This window comes from Ursus americanus, chromosome 17 (genome assembly GCF_024610735.1).
Source record: "Ursus americanus isolate L20-20 chromosome 17, mUrsAme1.1.p, whole genome shotgun sequence".
Taxonomy (NCBI): domain Eukaryota; kingdom Metazoa; phylum Chordata; class Mammalia; order Carnivora; family Ursidae; genus Ursus; species Ursus americanus.
In genome coordinates, this window is record NC_142143.1 from 22,283,017 (window position 1) to 22,299,718 (window position 16,702).

General features: G+C 43.1%; 1 long non-coding RNA gene across 1 annotated transcript in view; it reads left to right on the forward strand.

The window, feature by feature from the left end:
- LOC148108644 (uncharacterized) overlaps nucleotides 1–16,702 on the forward strand; it is a 436,992-nt gene that overhangs the window by 211,069 nt on the left and 209,221 nt on the right. The window contains exon 3 of the long non-coding RNA XR_015727120.1: nucleotides 3,431–3,855. This is a non-coding gene — a long non-coding RNA (uncharacterized LOC148108644). The remainder of the gene's footprint in view (nucleotides 1–3,430; nucleotides 3,856–16,702) is intronic.

Consider the following 16,702-nt stretch of genomic DNA (forward strand, 5'->3'; position numbering starts at 1 on the left):
TCCTAATGAAGGACCCAGAGAAGGGCTTTGTTGTGCGTGTGTATGAGGTTCGGTGCGACTACAACCATTTTGCAGCTCTGAGAAGATGTTCTGAAGGGCCTCACCGACGATGGCAGACCAGAAAGATGGAAAGAACCTGAATGTTGATAATGTTGTCAAGCAGGTGACTTGGTTAATCCTGGGACAATATCATCTTTGAACTTTGCATTCAGCTGAATAATACATTTCTTTATCATTTAAGCCATTTTTAGCTGGTTCTTCAGTTATTCATTGCTGAAATAATCCTGATACAGTAATAAAAACAAATTTAATGCTTTAACTCTTTGGACTAAGATTTTTCTTCTAGTCTTTCTCTGTATGTGAGAAAAGTATGAAATGAAAAATAAAAATAAAGAATTGCAAATATGAAAGACTCATAGAATGTCAGCACTGAAAGAGACTTTAATAAATTATTTAAAAAACCCTTACTTGTTGAGACAAAATTGTGCTAGATCCTGGATATAGTAGAGAAAGAGACACAATCCCTGCTCTTTTGGAACTTATATTCTAGTGGGTCTTAGAGAATATTTGGTCTAACCTTATTATACAGAAAGGGACAACTTTTATATCATTCAGTGTTGGTGTCATTTTTTTGGTTACTTGGTAAGAGGGTAGATCCAATTGGAGGAAAGTATACATTTGTTGTTCTTTTTGCTTTTGAGCATGAAGTTAGTTCTTTTGCTTGTCTGACTACCTGAAGGGTTTGGTTATCTAGGGCTGGGCCTGGAGCTGAGTCTGGGTGTAAGGGGAGAAGAGAGCTGAATTTCTGTGCATAACAGAGTAAGAGGAATTTAGAATGTGTGTGTGTGTGTGTGTGTGTGTGTGTGTGTGTGTGTGTGTGTGTGTTTCACACATGTGAAACAGCAAGATGGTCCATGTCTGCATGCTAGTTGGAGTAGGGAGACCAGTGAGAAATCCTGTGTCATGGTGGCCAGAAGGACTTTTAGGATGAGCTGACTACTATGTAATTTTTAAGTTATTTGCTGCATCATGCAGGAATATAACTCTCTGACAATGACCTAGAAAACTTCAGCAAAAGTTTTGCTACACTTCACAGGCTTTGTTCTCTTGTTGCTTCAGTGGGGAATCAGGGAGATAAAGGAATGACCTCAAGGCATAGAGCACAGAACGGGGATTCAGCAGAGGCAGGAAAATACATCTCTCTCTTTGTCTTCCTCTGCCCGGGAACTTTGCAGACATCTTGAAGAGGTCTCTCACTTAACACTGGATGTGGAATGGGATGTGACTTCTTTAATTTACATCATTAGGGACATCTGGATTAGAGTCCCACCCCACTAGTGGCTGCAGGACTCATTTATTGGGAATTGCCTTCCTTTGTAGACAGTAAGCTCCTTGAGGCCAGGGGCCATGTCTGTGTTATCAATTAAGTTCATATTGGGCTGTGTTTTGCCCCCCCAAATGAGTATTCAATTAGGATTTATTAAATCGTTCTCTCCTAATAGGGAAAAACTATCATTTAAATATTCATCGCATCCCCCCTGCCCTCAGCTTGCTGAGGGGAGCAGCCAAGCAGCCAGCACCTTCTGCTGACTCCCCCAGGACAACGACGTGTTGCCAGGTGGGCTCCTGGGCCAAGCAATGACTGCTCCTGGATGATGGGGAGACCGGAGAAGTTGGGAAAAGCCCACCAGGTTTACACTGGAAATATCAGAGAACTACCAACAAGAGAAAACTAACAGATACACCCAGTGGGAAGGGAGACAGAGAAGATGTTTTGTGGGAGCTGAGTTTGAGAGGTTTTGGGAACTTGGAAAGGGCAGAGAGGGTCGTTGGGGGCAGGAGCAAGGCATAAGAATGCACACACATGAATGAGATTCTTGCAGGAAGAGCTGGTTTCCATCAGTTTTGCTGTGTGTTAACAGTGAGATCTCTGGACAATTTTAATAGATTTCATAAAGATAAAAAATTGCTTCTTGGTTGTTTCTAACTGTATTTCTTTGAATGAGACTCCAGGCTAGGGCTGACTTCTAGGTGCGAAGAGGCCAGCCTGGCTTTATGTGGGGTACACCCTCATGTAGGAAACTGAGTTTCACACTTTGGTATCCTCCACAGTGCTTCCAAGCCCTCGGTAGGGACAGCAAATATTTGATGGGCAGAATCAAAACCGCAGCAATCTCAGATTGCACGCCATCCAATTTGGTAGCTAAATATGGGCGGAATTAGGACTGAGGACTAAAATGAGGTATGTTCTTAGATTTTGTTCTTTAGTAAAGAACGGTGTTAGAAAATGCACTGTGAGAGAACATTCCATTTTGGGCCTAGTCCAGAAATACGCACAAGGGTCATTTAGACTGACCTTAATTTCCATTTGAGTTAATCTGTGGGTAGCAAGTCACTCCCTGTTACCAACCAGATCCTTCTAAGGATCTTAAAATATTCAAATTGGATTTTTTTCCCCCAAAGCCTGGAGACTCACAGAAAAGTCATATCCTAGGCCAGAGTCTAAGTGACGGCTCCCTGCTGGGCCTGGTAAAACAATGGCATTCCTCCTTGCCGGGAGCACACACCTGTGGTTTCAGCTGAATTTACTGGGTTTAAACTAAACGGAATCTTGGATACAAAATTTCCTTTCTGAGAGGCCATGTTTCATTCTGTGCCAGGGAGAAAAGGCTCGTAATTCAATCTGGTGATAGGTGGGAGCTTCCTGAGAGAAGCAGGGGTCCCAGAGTTTGCAAATGTGCTCTTGCTCAGTGCTGATTTGGGGGGGGGCGCCCACTGTGTTCTTCAGAGGCCACACCAGAGACTTCACGAGTACCTGATGCTTCATGCAACAGACAGCACATGGGGGGCACAGTGATTCGGTAGCTACCTTCTTGCCTTCCCCTCTTCCGCCCTTCCCCCTAACCCCTACTTCCTTCCTTCCTTCCTTCCTTCCTTCCTTCCTTCCTTCCTTCTTTCTTTCTTTTTTTTTTTTTTTAAAGATTTTATTTATTTATTTGACAGAGATAGAGACAGCCAGCGAGAGAGGGAACACAAGCAGGGGGAGTGGGAGAGGAAGAAGCAGGCTCCTAGCGGAGGAGCCTGATGTGGGGCTCAATCCCATAACGCTGGGATCACGCCCTGAGCCGAAGGCAGATGCTTAACCGCTGTGCCACCCAGGCGCCCCTAAAATATTTTATTTATCTATTTGTCAGAGAGAGAGTGCAAAACCAGGGGGAGCAGCAGGCAGAGAGAGAAAAGGACTCGATCCTAGGACCCTGAGATCATGACCTGAGCCAATGGCAGATGCTTAATCGACTGAGCCACCCAGGCACCCCTGTTTCCATCTTTCTTATGTGTACACTTTTAGGAGGCAAATGAGAAACTGTTTGTGGCCATGTTAAGGTAGAAGGATAAGGCATTTCTTTCTTTCTTTTTTTTTTTTTTGCAGGTATTTAAAAAACCCCAGGCCTGATGCCACCTGTCAGAAAGCACACATTGTGACATCTCTTACAAGTGCCGCTGGGAGGAGGCAGGATGCCCAACAGTGACCTGACAGGAGATGTAATCCATCTGGAAGCTTCCAGACGCTGTGCTCCTCACTGGGCTCCGGTGCTGAGTGTCAAGCTGAGGAGCCTGACAGGTTATTCAGGACGATGTTGGGTTATTCAGAGGCATAAAACCACAACAAACTGGGAACCCTTGATGTCTGGGAGAAATTCACTGTCTGCACCAGCCAGTGGCTGCCCTGCTGCATTCTTGTCTGCTCGAAAGAAAAGAAAGGAAGAACTCATGATTCCAAACTCATGGCCTAGTACTGGCAGCCATTTGGGAGCATGAGAAATGCAGAAAAAAACAAGGACCTCAAATGCACAGGTATGTTTGGAGAAGTGGTTACACTGCCTTGGTGTGGAGAGTACCGATGAAAGGCTAATGATGTGGTTTGAGTTTGTGTCTTCAGTGTGAAGCTGGCACAAAGCTCAAGGGATCCATTCATTGTGCCTGGTCTCCCATCCTTGCACCTGTGGGAATACGGGTGCTTGAGGTTACTGGCTTCGGGCGCATAGCCAGGGTTTACAGTGCGGGCAGTGGGAAGCCCAGACAAGGGCCTCTCGCCATGGACTTGGAAGGAATTCTATGAAAAATCTGAAGTTGTTTCAGAAGTTGCTTAAACCTAGATGCCTTTTCTAAATGCACAAATATTGCATGCATACACACACACACACACCTCCCCTGGGGCAGTGCATCTTTACTTATCTGTTTTCCATCCACTGAGAAAGGGGAGAGAATACCGTATAGATGGGATGAATCAAATGGGATTATTATAAAATGCATCCCACCCCCCGTCCCTTCTGCAGGGGATTGAGGAGGATTACATGCAGTTTTTGTGAAATGTCTTGTGCTCCTCTCTGGGGAAGGAACTGTAAATGTCAAGTCATCAGTCTCCGTGACAACAACTCACACAGGTACAGGGCAGAGCGGGCAGGGAGGGGAGAGCAGGGTCAGCCCATGCGCAAGTGTCACCTGCAGTTACAGAGACCACAGCCCAGGTAGTCCAGTGTCACCTGCAGAAGGAGAGGTGAACACACTGAGGAATGGGGAAATGGGTGGGGGCCTGGTGACACCCCAGAGTTACAAACCACCCAGCGGAGGGAACGGCACAGAGAAGCAGCAGGCTTAGCAGGTGCAGCACCCCCACCCCCCTTCTCCAACCCCAACCCCAGGGGCCTCGTACTCACTTGGTGTTAACAGAGCTTTTTAAACCCTGACGTGCTCATGAGCCACCTGGAGATCTTGTTAAAATGAACTTTCTGATTCAGTAGGTTGGAGGGATAGGGCCCCAGACGCTACATTTCCAACAAACTCCTGGATGATGCCCACGCTGCTGGCCCAGACACCATGCCCTGATTAGCAAGGTGTGAAGAGAATCTCGGGTCACAGGCGTGCTTTGGGTCGCATAGCTTCAACAGGAAGGAGAATCCAATTCTGTACAAAGATACGCAAATGCATTTAAGTGGCACTTGACCTCACTAGTGTCAGGAGGAAATTGTCCAGGTAGCTCTGAAACCTTTTGGATTTAGAATGCTTTGGATGATGAAAAATTCTCGCTCTCTACAGCTGACAGCGGATGTGGGACTGTTCAGGTCTATATTGGGATGGCCTAGCAAATCGTGAGCACATACCAGCTGAGGGAAGGAGTATGCTGGGCGGCAGGGGGAGGCGAACTTGGCATGCACGTTGGCCAAGGACCATCTACAAAGCGCGCTGCCCACATGTGCATAGTTGGGAGCTGGGTTTTGCGATGGAGGCTTCCCCTCTGGTTGGGCAAGAGAAGGGAAATTAACACAGGGCTCCTAAGTTCTCCTCAGTCCCCCTGGTTTCCCAAAAGGAAAAAAGAAATTGAATAGGTAGGAAGAAATAGAAAACGACAGCAAGAGAATGAGATTCAAAAGATTGCTTGGGTTTCTATTTTTATTTTTGAGAGGAGAGAAGAATAAACTCCCTAAGATGAATCAAGAAGAACATTAAAAGGAAAAAAAAAAAAAAAACCAAACAAAGGAAAGAAAGGCGTGATGAAGAGAGGAAGGAAATCTCCTTGGTAGATAAAACAGATTTGCCAAATATATTACATCATTAAGATTTTTCTCTGCTTATAATGTGTGCTTTTTGGAGGCTTTTCTTAGCATTAACGGACGCTCTGGGAGAGGAGAAAGTTGGCAGAGAGAAGCCTAGCAAATATATAAATAAGCTTCAGAGGTTTCAGAAGTTTCATATCCCACAATAGAACGTTCTCCAGGCTGGGCAAACTTTTTCTTACTTAAACAAATGCTTTGAAAGACAAAGATTTCATATCGTCAGTGGAACATTCAGACTAATAATTGCCTTTGTTCTTCCTGCCTTGAAGTCTCAACAGCCAGCAGATTTATGATTCACTTTCGGCAATAAGCTCCTTCAAATAAATATCACTTTCCCAGGCTGCAAATTGAGTTTTTGCAAACACAGAGATCGGCTTCACTAGGAGGAACGAAGTTTTCTTGTGGTGGATGTATATATGATTATGAAACACCGTTTGCTTTCTTCCCCACTTCTGTAGGAGAATGGATGAAACTATATGTAAAAAGGAGCCATTTTTAGTGGTCGACGTACTACCAGTGAGATTTTGTAGAAACTTTTGTTGGGGGAGCAGGGGTTGGAGTGGGGAGGGGACAGAAGGCAGTTTGACCTTTCTCTTAGGTTTGTGGACCTCAGAAATTTTATGCAGTCTAAGGTTGTGGACTTTAAGCTGGTTTACTTTGTAGTTGCAGCAAGATAATTCCCCAAATTTTAAAGTAAAAGAAATAATACAAGCAAGGACAGATGTGAGAATTAAAGTGAGGGTTATGGACCCCAACTGTTGGAAATCAAGACTCTTTCAGAGCACCCAGCCTTGTATCAGTACTGTTACCCGCCAGTGCTAACTCAGTGGACATTCTTGGATTGCTTACATATGTCGGGTAGTAAGGGTGCCGGGGGGCGCTGTGGTGCTGATAGCCACACAGATACCTTTAAGAACAGAGAAGAAACACAGTAAGCTATGGGATTGCCAAGGAGGCTCAACTTGTGCTGTGGAGGAGGACGTCAGGCCCTCAAAGAGTCTTGCATCACTTTGGGATGTGGCAGTCACCTAGATCCTTGTCCACATGTATTAAGCAGGGTAAAAGGCAACCAGGCCCCTTTTAGTAGACCCATGAAACCATTTCTTTGGCCCGTCCGCACGACACTGCTCCTAGTCCGTGTGGATTCCATTCTCTGTCCCTTTCCCAGTTTGAACTTGAGGTGGTAACTGCTGCCTTCCTGACAATGATCCTTTATGGAGAACTGAATAGTGCCAGACATCACGGTGCCAGCCACTTTAAAATATATTGTTTTCCTGGTACAGGTGTTATTGCCACATTATAGAGGAGGAAACTGAAGTTTACGAAATTTGACTAAATTGCCCAAGGTCACACAGCTGGTAGTTGCTAGAACATGGATTAATTAATATACTATTATTATTGATTTATGTCAGCTCTACACCTAATTTGGGGCTTGTCCTCGAGACCCTGAGATCAAAAGTCAGATGCTCCGCTGACTGAGCCAGCCAGGTGCCCCTAGAACATGGGCTTAAACTCAGGTCTGGCTGATCCCAGGACCTGTAGTTTTGATCATTAGTCTCAACAGTAACAATTAACATTTGCTGGACTTTATGTGCCAGGCACATAGTTCTTATTAGGATTTCTTTTGCTTACTCTTCACATGAATCCTGTGAGGGTATTAGCGTTATTATTCCTGCTTTACCAACGAGGAAGCTGAGGGTCCTGTGTGACTTACTTGTCCAAGGTCACACAGCTGGTATGGCAGGGAGCCGGGATCAAAGCCTGGGGAGGCTGGCTTCAGAGCCTGGACCCTTAACCACTGTGCTCCACTGCCTATATGCCAAGAGCCTACGTGGGTCTAGTACCTTCTTTAAGTTCTGAATACAGACTTTGGTTCCCCTACTTGGACTTTTCAGCTTATCTGCTTCCTTTGCTAATGTCAGACCCAACATCACTTCCACGATTTCTGGTCTAAGTATCCCTGTCTGTTCCTTCACTTTCCCTCCAACATGTACTGAGCAACTCTGTATTCCAGGCACTATCCTGAGCCGTTGGGAGCTGCAGAGCAATGCCCGGAATTATTTCTTAGAGGAATGATGGACCCTTTTCTGAAGCCAGTCACAGTCCAGTGGGGGAGACAGACCAGTCAGCAAAGTGTTGCAGGAGCATATAAAAACACTGTGATGGAGGAAAGTGTGAGTGCTCTGGTGACCTCAGAGAGGGGAGGGCCTCACTCTGTGCAAGGTGAGGAGATCCCTCAGAAGGGGCATTATTTGAAAAGAATCTTTAAAAAGCAGAAGTTCACAAGGCAAATGAGGGAGGGAAAAAACAGATCTGAATTTAAGTCTGAGGATTTTTTACCTTCTTGCATGGAGGGTTGGAAGAAGTTGGTGGCTTGTTTGTACTTCAGGATTCAACAGGTATAAAGTCTGCATGATAATAGCTCACATTTGTGAAGAACGTTCGATAGGCCAGGCAAAGTTTTGAGTCTTTACAGGATTCATCTAGTCTAATCCTCACACTCACACTCTGACATAGATGTCGTTATTATTTCCAGGTTCCACACGGAATTCACGGGGTCCCGGGAAAGAAGATTCCTTTTGCATTGACTCTGTTTTGGTTCCAGGAAAGGGATGGAGACATTTCTTAAGCACTGTCCACAGACCAGCAGCATTTGATGGACTAGGGGCTTGTTTAAAAAGTAGATGCGAGGCTGAGAGCAATAGAATCAGAGTCTCTCTTCCACGCTCTGCAGGTGATTTGGGAGCACACCGAACACCGAACCACTGCCTCGCTTGCGAGCACGGGGCGTATGGGAAAAGTTTGTTTCCTAGTGAACTTGTTAGTAATCTCTTTGGTCATTTACTAAAAGAACCAGCTCAGAGAGTTCTAGAGGGACTGGTATTTCCTTAGGAGATAGAATTTCCCTTTCCCTTTTAGTCTCATATATACATTCCAAGAAGATATTATGTATTTTTGGAAATTTCTTGGTATGATTCTAGGCAACAATAATTTCTAGAAAATGAGGGTATGTTTCAACAAATGCTAAGGATAAATTGCTCTTTTCATAAGAGAGCTGGCTCAGAGAGTGATGTGCTAATGATTTTTCTCTTTAGCTCACGTCTGGTGCTGGTGGTTGTGTCGAGAAGGGTTTTAGTCTTCGTGGCTCTGATTGGAATGTTCTAGCACAAAGGGTAGTTGTCTGTCACTCCCCTCTCCTATGGGAGGAAGACCACGAAGGAGAGACTATGAATGAGAGGAAAGTATAGCTCTCCAGTGGTGGAGACCAGTAGTTTTCCTCTCCAACATAATCAGTTTCTCTAAAGGACATTGAGGTTAAGGACTTTGGGATCAGACAGTGGCAAAGATGGGCTAAATGGGTATACAGTTCAGTGGTATTAAGTACCTTCATAGTGTTACCACAATAATAAAAAAAGTAAAAAAAAAAAAAACGGGCTAAATGAATCACATCTCTCTCTCTCTCTCTCTCTTTTTTTTTTAGTTCATGGTAGCTGAGCCCTTGACAATGCGAAACTCTTATAATTATGAACCTTTGGTGCAAGTGAAGAGTTGGGATGTGATATAAAAGCATGAGGGATTCAAAGGATTGTTAAATTCTCTGCATCTCCCTCTTTTCCAAAGCACCATGTGGAAACAGGTGCACGAGATGGTCTCTTTGATGACTATTTAAGTGCAGTTTTCACTACTGTATTCAGGTTTCCAATAACCATTTACAGAAGAACAGGATCTTAATTCCCAACAGGTTTTCATGTATTCAGAGTCTGACTCTGAATCTAATTTATACAGGTTGGAGAGATTTGGAGGAACAGAGAATGTGATGCCAAATGTAAGAATATGCTTTATTTGTGAATGTTCATCCATCTGTTTAGGACTGATTGTAAAACCACAATGAGATAAACAATAATAGATGAGCAAAATAGGGCCCTGTATTCACAATCATTCTGTCTAGCATGTGATCAAATGAGCATAATTTGCTTTGCAGAGTGGTTGTCAGGTTAAAATTCTGTAACTGCTGTGGGAGGGCTTTGAAAAGTATAGATGGGCAGTTTGCTGTCAGGGCTAGAGAGAGAGACTAAAGAATGGCAGGAGGAAACGTTTTGCGATAAGGAATTCATTCAACAGCCATTTATTTAATGGGTATCTACTGTGTGCTAATAGGCTGTACTAAAACTTGAAATAATATAACAAGATAAGCGTAATTTCAATTGTGCTGGAATATTCAATCCTCAAGGCAGAGGAAATTAATCCAAGGATTGTAATAAGGCTAGATAACTGCTATGCTGGAGAAAATACTGCTGCTGTATAACAAACCAGCCCCCAATCAGTGGCTTAGGACAGTGATCATTTGTAATTTCTCAGGTCTCTGCAGGTTGGCTCACCTAGGCTGAGCAGCTCTGCAGATCTTTTCTGGACTTTCTCACCTGTCCATGGGTCACCCGGGGCACAGAGGATCTGCTCTGGGCTCAGGTGATGAAGCCGCTCTACTTGTCTCTCATCCTCACCCTGGGATCGGCAGGCTGGACCAGGTGTATTCTTCTCATGGCTGTGGCAGAAGCGATGAAGGCAAATGGAAATACACAAGACCTCTTAAGGCCTATGAGCAGAACCGGCACGTGTTACTTCTGCCTCAATCTATTGGCCAAAGAAAGGCACATGGCTGAACCCAAATTTAAGCAGTGGGAAAATATTCTCTTATCCGTTAGTGAGAGAAACTGCAAAGTAGTTTCTCTCAAAGTAGGACAACATGTGTAGACACGGGGAAAAGTGAAGGATTGGGGTGAGCGATGCCACCTCCCTCCACCGGGCACGAGCACCTGCCGAGACCTAAAGGATGAGTAGGATTTATTCAAATGATAAATAATCAGAGAGGAAGACTTCTGGGCAGGGGAAACTGCAAGTGGACAGTCCTAGAGACATGGCAGATTTGAGGGACTGAAAGGCCAGTGTGGATGGATAGAAGAAAGCAACTGAGGGACGAAACCAGGAGGGTAGGATCAGATAAAGAAGAGTCTTATCTACCATATGAATAACTGACTTCGGAGTTTCTCAGAAGGGCCTTCAGAGCCATTGAGGGGTTTTGATATTATGGTTGTGATTTTCTAGTCATCACTGGCCCCCTAGTCTAGATTTAAGGGAGAATATCCTTCCTCAGTTTGCAATTGCATAAGCAACAAAGTGCACTTTCCTCAATATTTTGACTGTATTTTCACATTATTTGTCCAATGTATTCCCATTCCTTTGGGCCCTCTGATTAATGTCTCTGAACAATCCCACTTTGTTTTAATTAGTGCACATATTTTAAGTTCAGCATATTAGTTTCTCTTGTAGGAGAAGCATTCTGAGAATCATCATAAATCATTGAAAAAATGAATTGGCCAGTGAGAGAAAGGCCATATCCCAGCAAATACCAGCAGTCTGTCTCGTTATGGGCTCAAACTCTAGATGCTGGAAACAGTTTCTGACCTGCTCAGACCTTTGACCCATTCAAAGCAAAGAAGTATCGTTCTTCTTCTGTCATTCCTCATGGTTTTTAATCCTTTAAAGTATTTTAAGGAGATATCATGGCAGAGCTAGAAGAACCGGATTTTACTCCTAACCCTGCCACTTACTGCTTGGGTGACCTTGGGTGACTCACTTATTTCCATTGGATTTCAATGTTTTTATTCATAAAGGGTGTGTGAATGTTCCTCCAGAACCTTCCAGTTCTGAAGTTCTCCAATTTTTGGATTGTGCTCTGAACATAATGGTCATTCCACAAATGGAGATTTGTAGTTTTCAGTTCCAGAGACTTCCTGAAGGACCCTTTGCTGTTGTGCAAAGTCAAGAGTTGGGAAGATGATTAAAGATGAAGCAGAAGGAAGTCAGGAAAAGGATATTTGCACGCATGTAGGCAATAAAGGAATTTGTTATGAGTTAAGACATGTGCCAAGAAGCATTACTGAGAACGTCAGTGGCTGCTTGATCACCTGTGTCCCAAGTAAGGGCAGTATTATATAGTATGCTTCCAGCTAGAATTACTCTAAGGATCCTGTGGTTTTTATTTAGTTAGTTATTTGTTTTACTCTTTTGTATGTATCCTTTACCTTAACTCTTGGGATTTGTGGCTCCATAATTATATCTGACTATTTTCTAAATTCAGTGATTCTTTGAATAGCGAGGGAAGCATCCCGCCTCCAGCCAAGAGTCATGAGTGTTGCAGCTACCATGAGTCAAATTCAGTTTCGGAATTTAAATTTACATTGAGGCTGAGCTTATTTGGTCTCCTGGACAGCAGCTGTATCAGGGAGTCTCTTGGTTCAGAATTTGATGTGTTTGTAATTGCTGTTTACCTATCACCATCTCTCAGGCACGAGAATTTTCTCAGAACTGAGCGTGAAAGGGAAATGGAGCTCACTTCTCTGTTGTCTTTCCAGCACTCCCCAGCACACTGATCGGGGCATCTACAACTCAAATAGTTAGAATTTCCCAGAGCCACACAAGCACTCAATCCCAAAGATAAATCTCAAGCATTCTAAAGGTATCCTAGCACTCTAAAAGCCAAGTTAGTTATTTCCCAGGGAAGGGTTTGGCTGGTGTTGATTATAGAAATAAATCTGCACTTCATTTTTAGCCCAGTGGCCCATTACAGCTCGCTTCAGAGTCTAAACCCCCAAGAATAACGAGAGTCATTTTATGGGAATGAGAGATTATAAATCACTGACTTTGTCAGTTCAGTGTTTCCTCCAGCATTTTTTTTCTCTGAGAGTTATGCAGACAGCGGCCCCAGAGACCACCCCTTTGAGAAGCTTCACCTGTTCTTTGTTTGCTTTTGACTGAAGCCTCAAGTTGGCCCTGGCCTTGTCCCAGGGCCACCTGTTAGTCTCAAATAGAGCGGTGATTGAGAAAACGTTCATTTTTAATGGGTAGTTCCAGAAGGTTTGACTCCTGTTTTCCAAGTAAGTTTCCTCCCAAACTTAGAAAAAACAGAACATTGCTTTGGAATGCAAACCTCAGGCAAACAAGGGATTAAACAAAATCTATGCCGTGTCCGTAGAATTCTGACCTAGAGGAGTGCGTCCAAGGGTCTGTTCATAAGTACCACCTGCAGAGCAAAATGAGCCATTCAGGGTCTGGGAAATTCTGGGGAAAGGAAATGGCTCATTAGAGTCTGTGGTCTTCAAGCTGAGTGCATATGAAAAGAAAAGAATAGCATAGCATATCTATTCCTATTTTTATCTCCGTTCGGTATCAGTTTAAACGTACACAGTGTATCAACAGTTCTATATGTACGGAAGTTATTTATGCACACGGTGTGTGCTTTAATTTTTTTTTTAAGATTTTATTTTTAAGTAATTTCTACACCCAACCTGGGGCTTGAACTCACACCCCCGAGATCAAGAGTCACATGCTCTACCAGCTGAGCCAGCCAGACACTCCTAAATTTTTTTTACCCATAGACGGCATGATCAGAAAAATTTGGAAACAACTGATTAGTGCAGTCGTCTTTCTTAGTGAGAATCAGTTAACAAGATTCACTTTTAATACAATGCCTCATTTAACCATTTGTTTTATTTCTTTAATTCTAAATGTTATTTTACCAACCAAACAAACTGAAAAGCTTTGAGGCAGAGAAGGAAAGAGTGGCGGAGGGAGGCAGAGAGAGTGGGAAGAAGAGGCAGGGAGATGTGGGGGAGGCCATGGAATCCGTGACCCCAGAGTTCCCTTCCAGCCTTGACGGTTGGTGGCCACAGGTTCTGTCTCCTACTGCCGGCCACCACTGGGGCAGGCGCTGCGGGCTGTGACGTGGCTGAAAGGTATTGCATGTTCTTTAAAACGTGGTGGGCAGGGTTCAGTTACAAACTACTGTTGGCCTCTGAAAACTTTGAGAGGTGGTTGTACAAAGTAAGGCAAGACGGCAGTAATTAATGAGTAATCACTCAATACAAGGCAGATGCTAAAGTGATAAACACATCAGTTAGGCTGGTTTAAAAACAGCTCACAGACACATGCATCAACCTGAACCATTCTCCCCGTTTGCCCTCCCCCGCGCTGCGTCGGTCCATGTTTCAGGGTGGGTCACAGGGTGGGTCAGATGCCGAGGGCCATCACTTCCTGGATTTACTGAAATATGATCCAAGTAAGCATGTTCCATCTCAATTCGTCTCGGCATATCAGAGAGGCGTAATGAGTTGAAATTATTATTACTACTTTTTTGGTTCCTCTCTTCTGCTGTTCATTTACATACAAAACAAATTATACAGGGTGTTGAGAGGTGAAATTAGCATTCTTCTGTGGTTACCAATAGGAGGCAGATGTTGGATCACTCATTTTCAAGATTTGACTGGTGCTGAAATGAACATGTATTAATATGGCAAGAATAGGGGATAAGTGTATTATGCCATTGGGACAGTATGACAATTCATTTATCACCATTTATGAACTATGGGTGCATACACTGTCACAAATGAAGATGGATGTATTATCTCTTGAGGTCCCCTGACACACAGAAGTAATGTGTGTGGGCATATGTGATTTTAATATATATTAACTTGCAAATAACTCTGTGACGCACACAAGCCATTGCATGTGACAGGAGGGGTGCTTATTAGTCAATACGCGCTTAGATTGAAGAGACCAGCAGGAATTAGATGCTGACTGATCAAGGCAATGCTCATCAACCTGTTACCTTCATTTTTCCTTTTTTCAATGTTGTCACGGATTTCTGTTCAGATAAGGAAACTAAAATAAAGAAACAGTGTGTTTAAGGTAAGACAAAGTCTTGCGGTCCAAGAAACTGTGTTGTGAACCTAGCTTTAGAAAAGACCACTTCCTTATGGATTATTGTAATTGTGCTCAAAGAGCAAGATGATCTTGGCTGAGAGGAATAGCAGAGAGAGGCTGTTTGCATTATTATAACTATGCTGTTCCAGAGCAATTTGAAGTCTTGGTCATTTGGACCAATACCTATTTATAATTTGGAATTCCTACATAGAACTAGGCCTTGTGGAGGCAGCATTCTCTTATGAGGCTACTGCCATGGTTTTGCCCATTCTGGGTCCCTGAGTGATGACTGTGCCATTTCCGTAAGATTCACTTACTTTAATTTCTCTTGATTCTTGGAAAGGTTCTTGAAACTGAGAACTTTCAGGAGAAGACAAAAGGACTCACTTGAGGAAGACTAATCTACATTTAGTAACAGGAACAGTTGCATATAGCCCAATGCGGGTCATGTGTTATGATAAAATTATTAATAAATAAAAATAATACCTTTTTAGAATAAAAATTTTATTAAGCCCTCAGCATGTTCTCGGTTCTCTGGTAAGCACTTGATCCTTATATCTCATGTAAAGCACAGTAATCCTGTGAGGAGGGTAAGATCATTATTCCCATTTTACAGATGAAGATTTATAGAGCTAGCTTTACTTGGCGAGGTATCAGAGCAGAGGCAGGTTTCTAACTCAGAGAGTCTCTGACCCAGCACAGAGGTCATTTTGACGGCTGCCTTTGTCTTCCTCACTCCGTGGCCGGCAGTAACACTGCATTTGTGTGGCTGAGCAAGTAGTCCTCGTGCTGGTTTGATAGGGGCATCTTCTATTGCACTATGAAGTCTGTGCTGTGTAGGAGACTTCTTGCTTCTTACTCCATTTTGGTCTCATTTTTGTTTATGTGCTTTCCTGACATGTAAGTTTGGAGTGCCACCAGGCTTCTTAGCTGTGGAATGACCGGCCAGTGCTTTGTGTCTATGGTATCTCTGAGGGACCTACATCCAGCTCTTGAGGGTGCCTTCTCTCTGTGGGTATTGCCTGTGCAGTAAGGACCTCCCAGTATCTTTGTCAGGCTGCGGCTTGTGTTGTCTAGAACATGAACTGAAAATGGACCTTCCCATTATTATAAGCATTCTTTTCCCCCAAATAACCAAGGTACAGCTCAAGGTCATCTTATTTAATCACACATACTCAACATCATTGGATTCCACTAATATCATGACTGTGTTTTATATTTCCATAATTATTAGGTATATGTTTATCCTTGTTATGTCCATAAAACATAAAACATTGTATTTATAGAGGATGTTTTCCCAACAAAACCCAGGATGTTACCTGGCCTGGTTTCAAAGTGGAACAGAATATCTGAAATTAAGACTATCTAGAAAATCTAAATGGTACAGTCATATAGTTATAAGAAAAGGGGCACTGGACTTGGGAGTAGATCTGACTACCAATCCTCGTTGTATCACTAGCTTACTCTGTGATCTTGGTTGAGTCACTTAATGTCCCTGGGCTGTATTTTCTTTCCTGTAAAATAAGGATAATTCATATTTAGACCACTCCCCTCAGGTTGTGATGTTTCAGCCTGAAAGTTGCCCTGAGTCATAAATTTATCAACCATTGGTTATTTTTTATGTTGAATTCTGTGCTGGACTTCAGAGATTCAAAGATGTATAAGATAGGCTTCCATTTCTGATCTCACAGATGTCTCTGGTTTCTTCTTACAAGAAGCTTACAGTCTTGGACACATGAAACCATATATTATGGAAAAGCCCCTTGTAAACTTTAAAGCTCTTGATGAAGATGATCTGTGAAGAAAGGGATCTGTGGTCAGATAAGCTTGGGAAATGCTGTATCCTTGGAAATTCATTCTTGGAAATCCACAATGAACATTAGATATTTAAAACTTTGATGAGGTATATAGCAAAGAAGCATATTTAACTCCGTTTAACCTAGTCTATTTCAAGATTCAGGAAGCATTTTATTGTCTGTTACCTACTAACACTCAGAGTTAACACCTCATTTGAAAAAGTCTCCTTTCATGAATATTAAGTGTCTCTTAAGTTGTCCCTGTAGGGGACACAGAATACCCTGTACACATTTTCATGAATGTACTCATCCACTGAATTATATTGCTTACTTATCTGTCTACGCCCCAGACTAATCCATAGGCTCCTCAAGTTGTATCCATGCCTATTCATTTTTGTACGCTCAGGACTTGGATAGAAGATGTGTCCCTGGCCATTAGTAGCCACTCAACAAATGCTTGTTGAGTGAATGTATGACATTGTACATTCACATTATACAAATGTGAATGATTTGTCTGAAATTATAAGATCC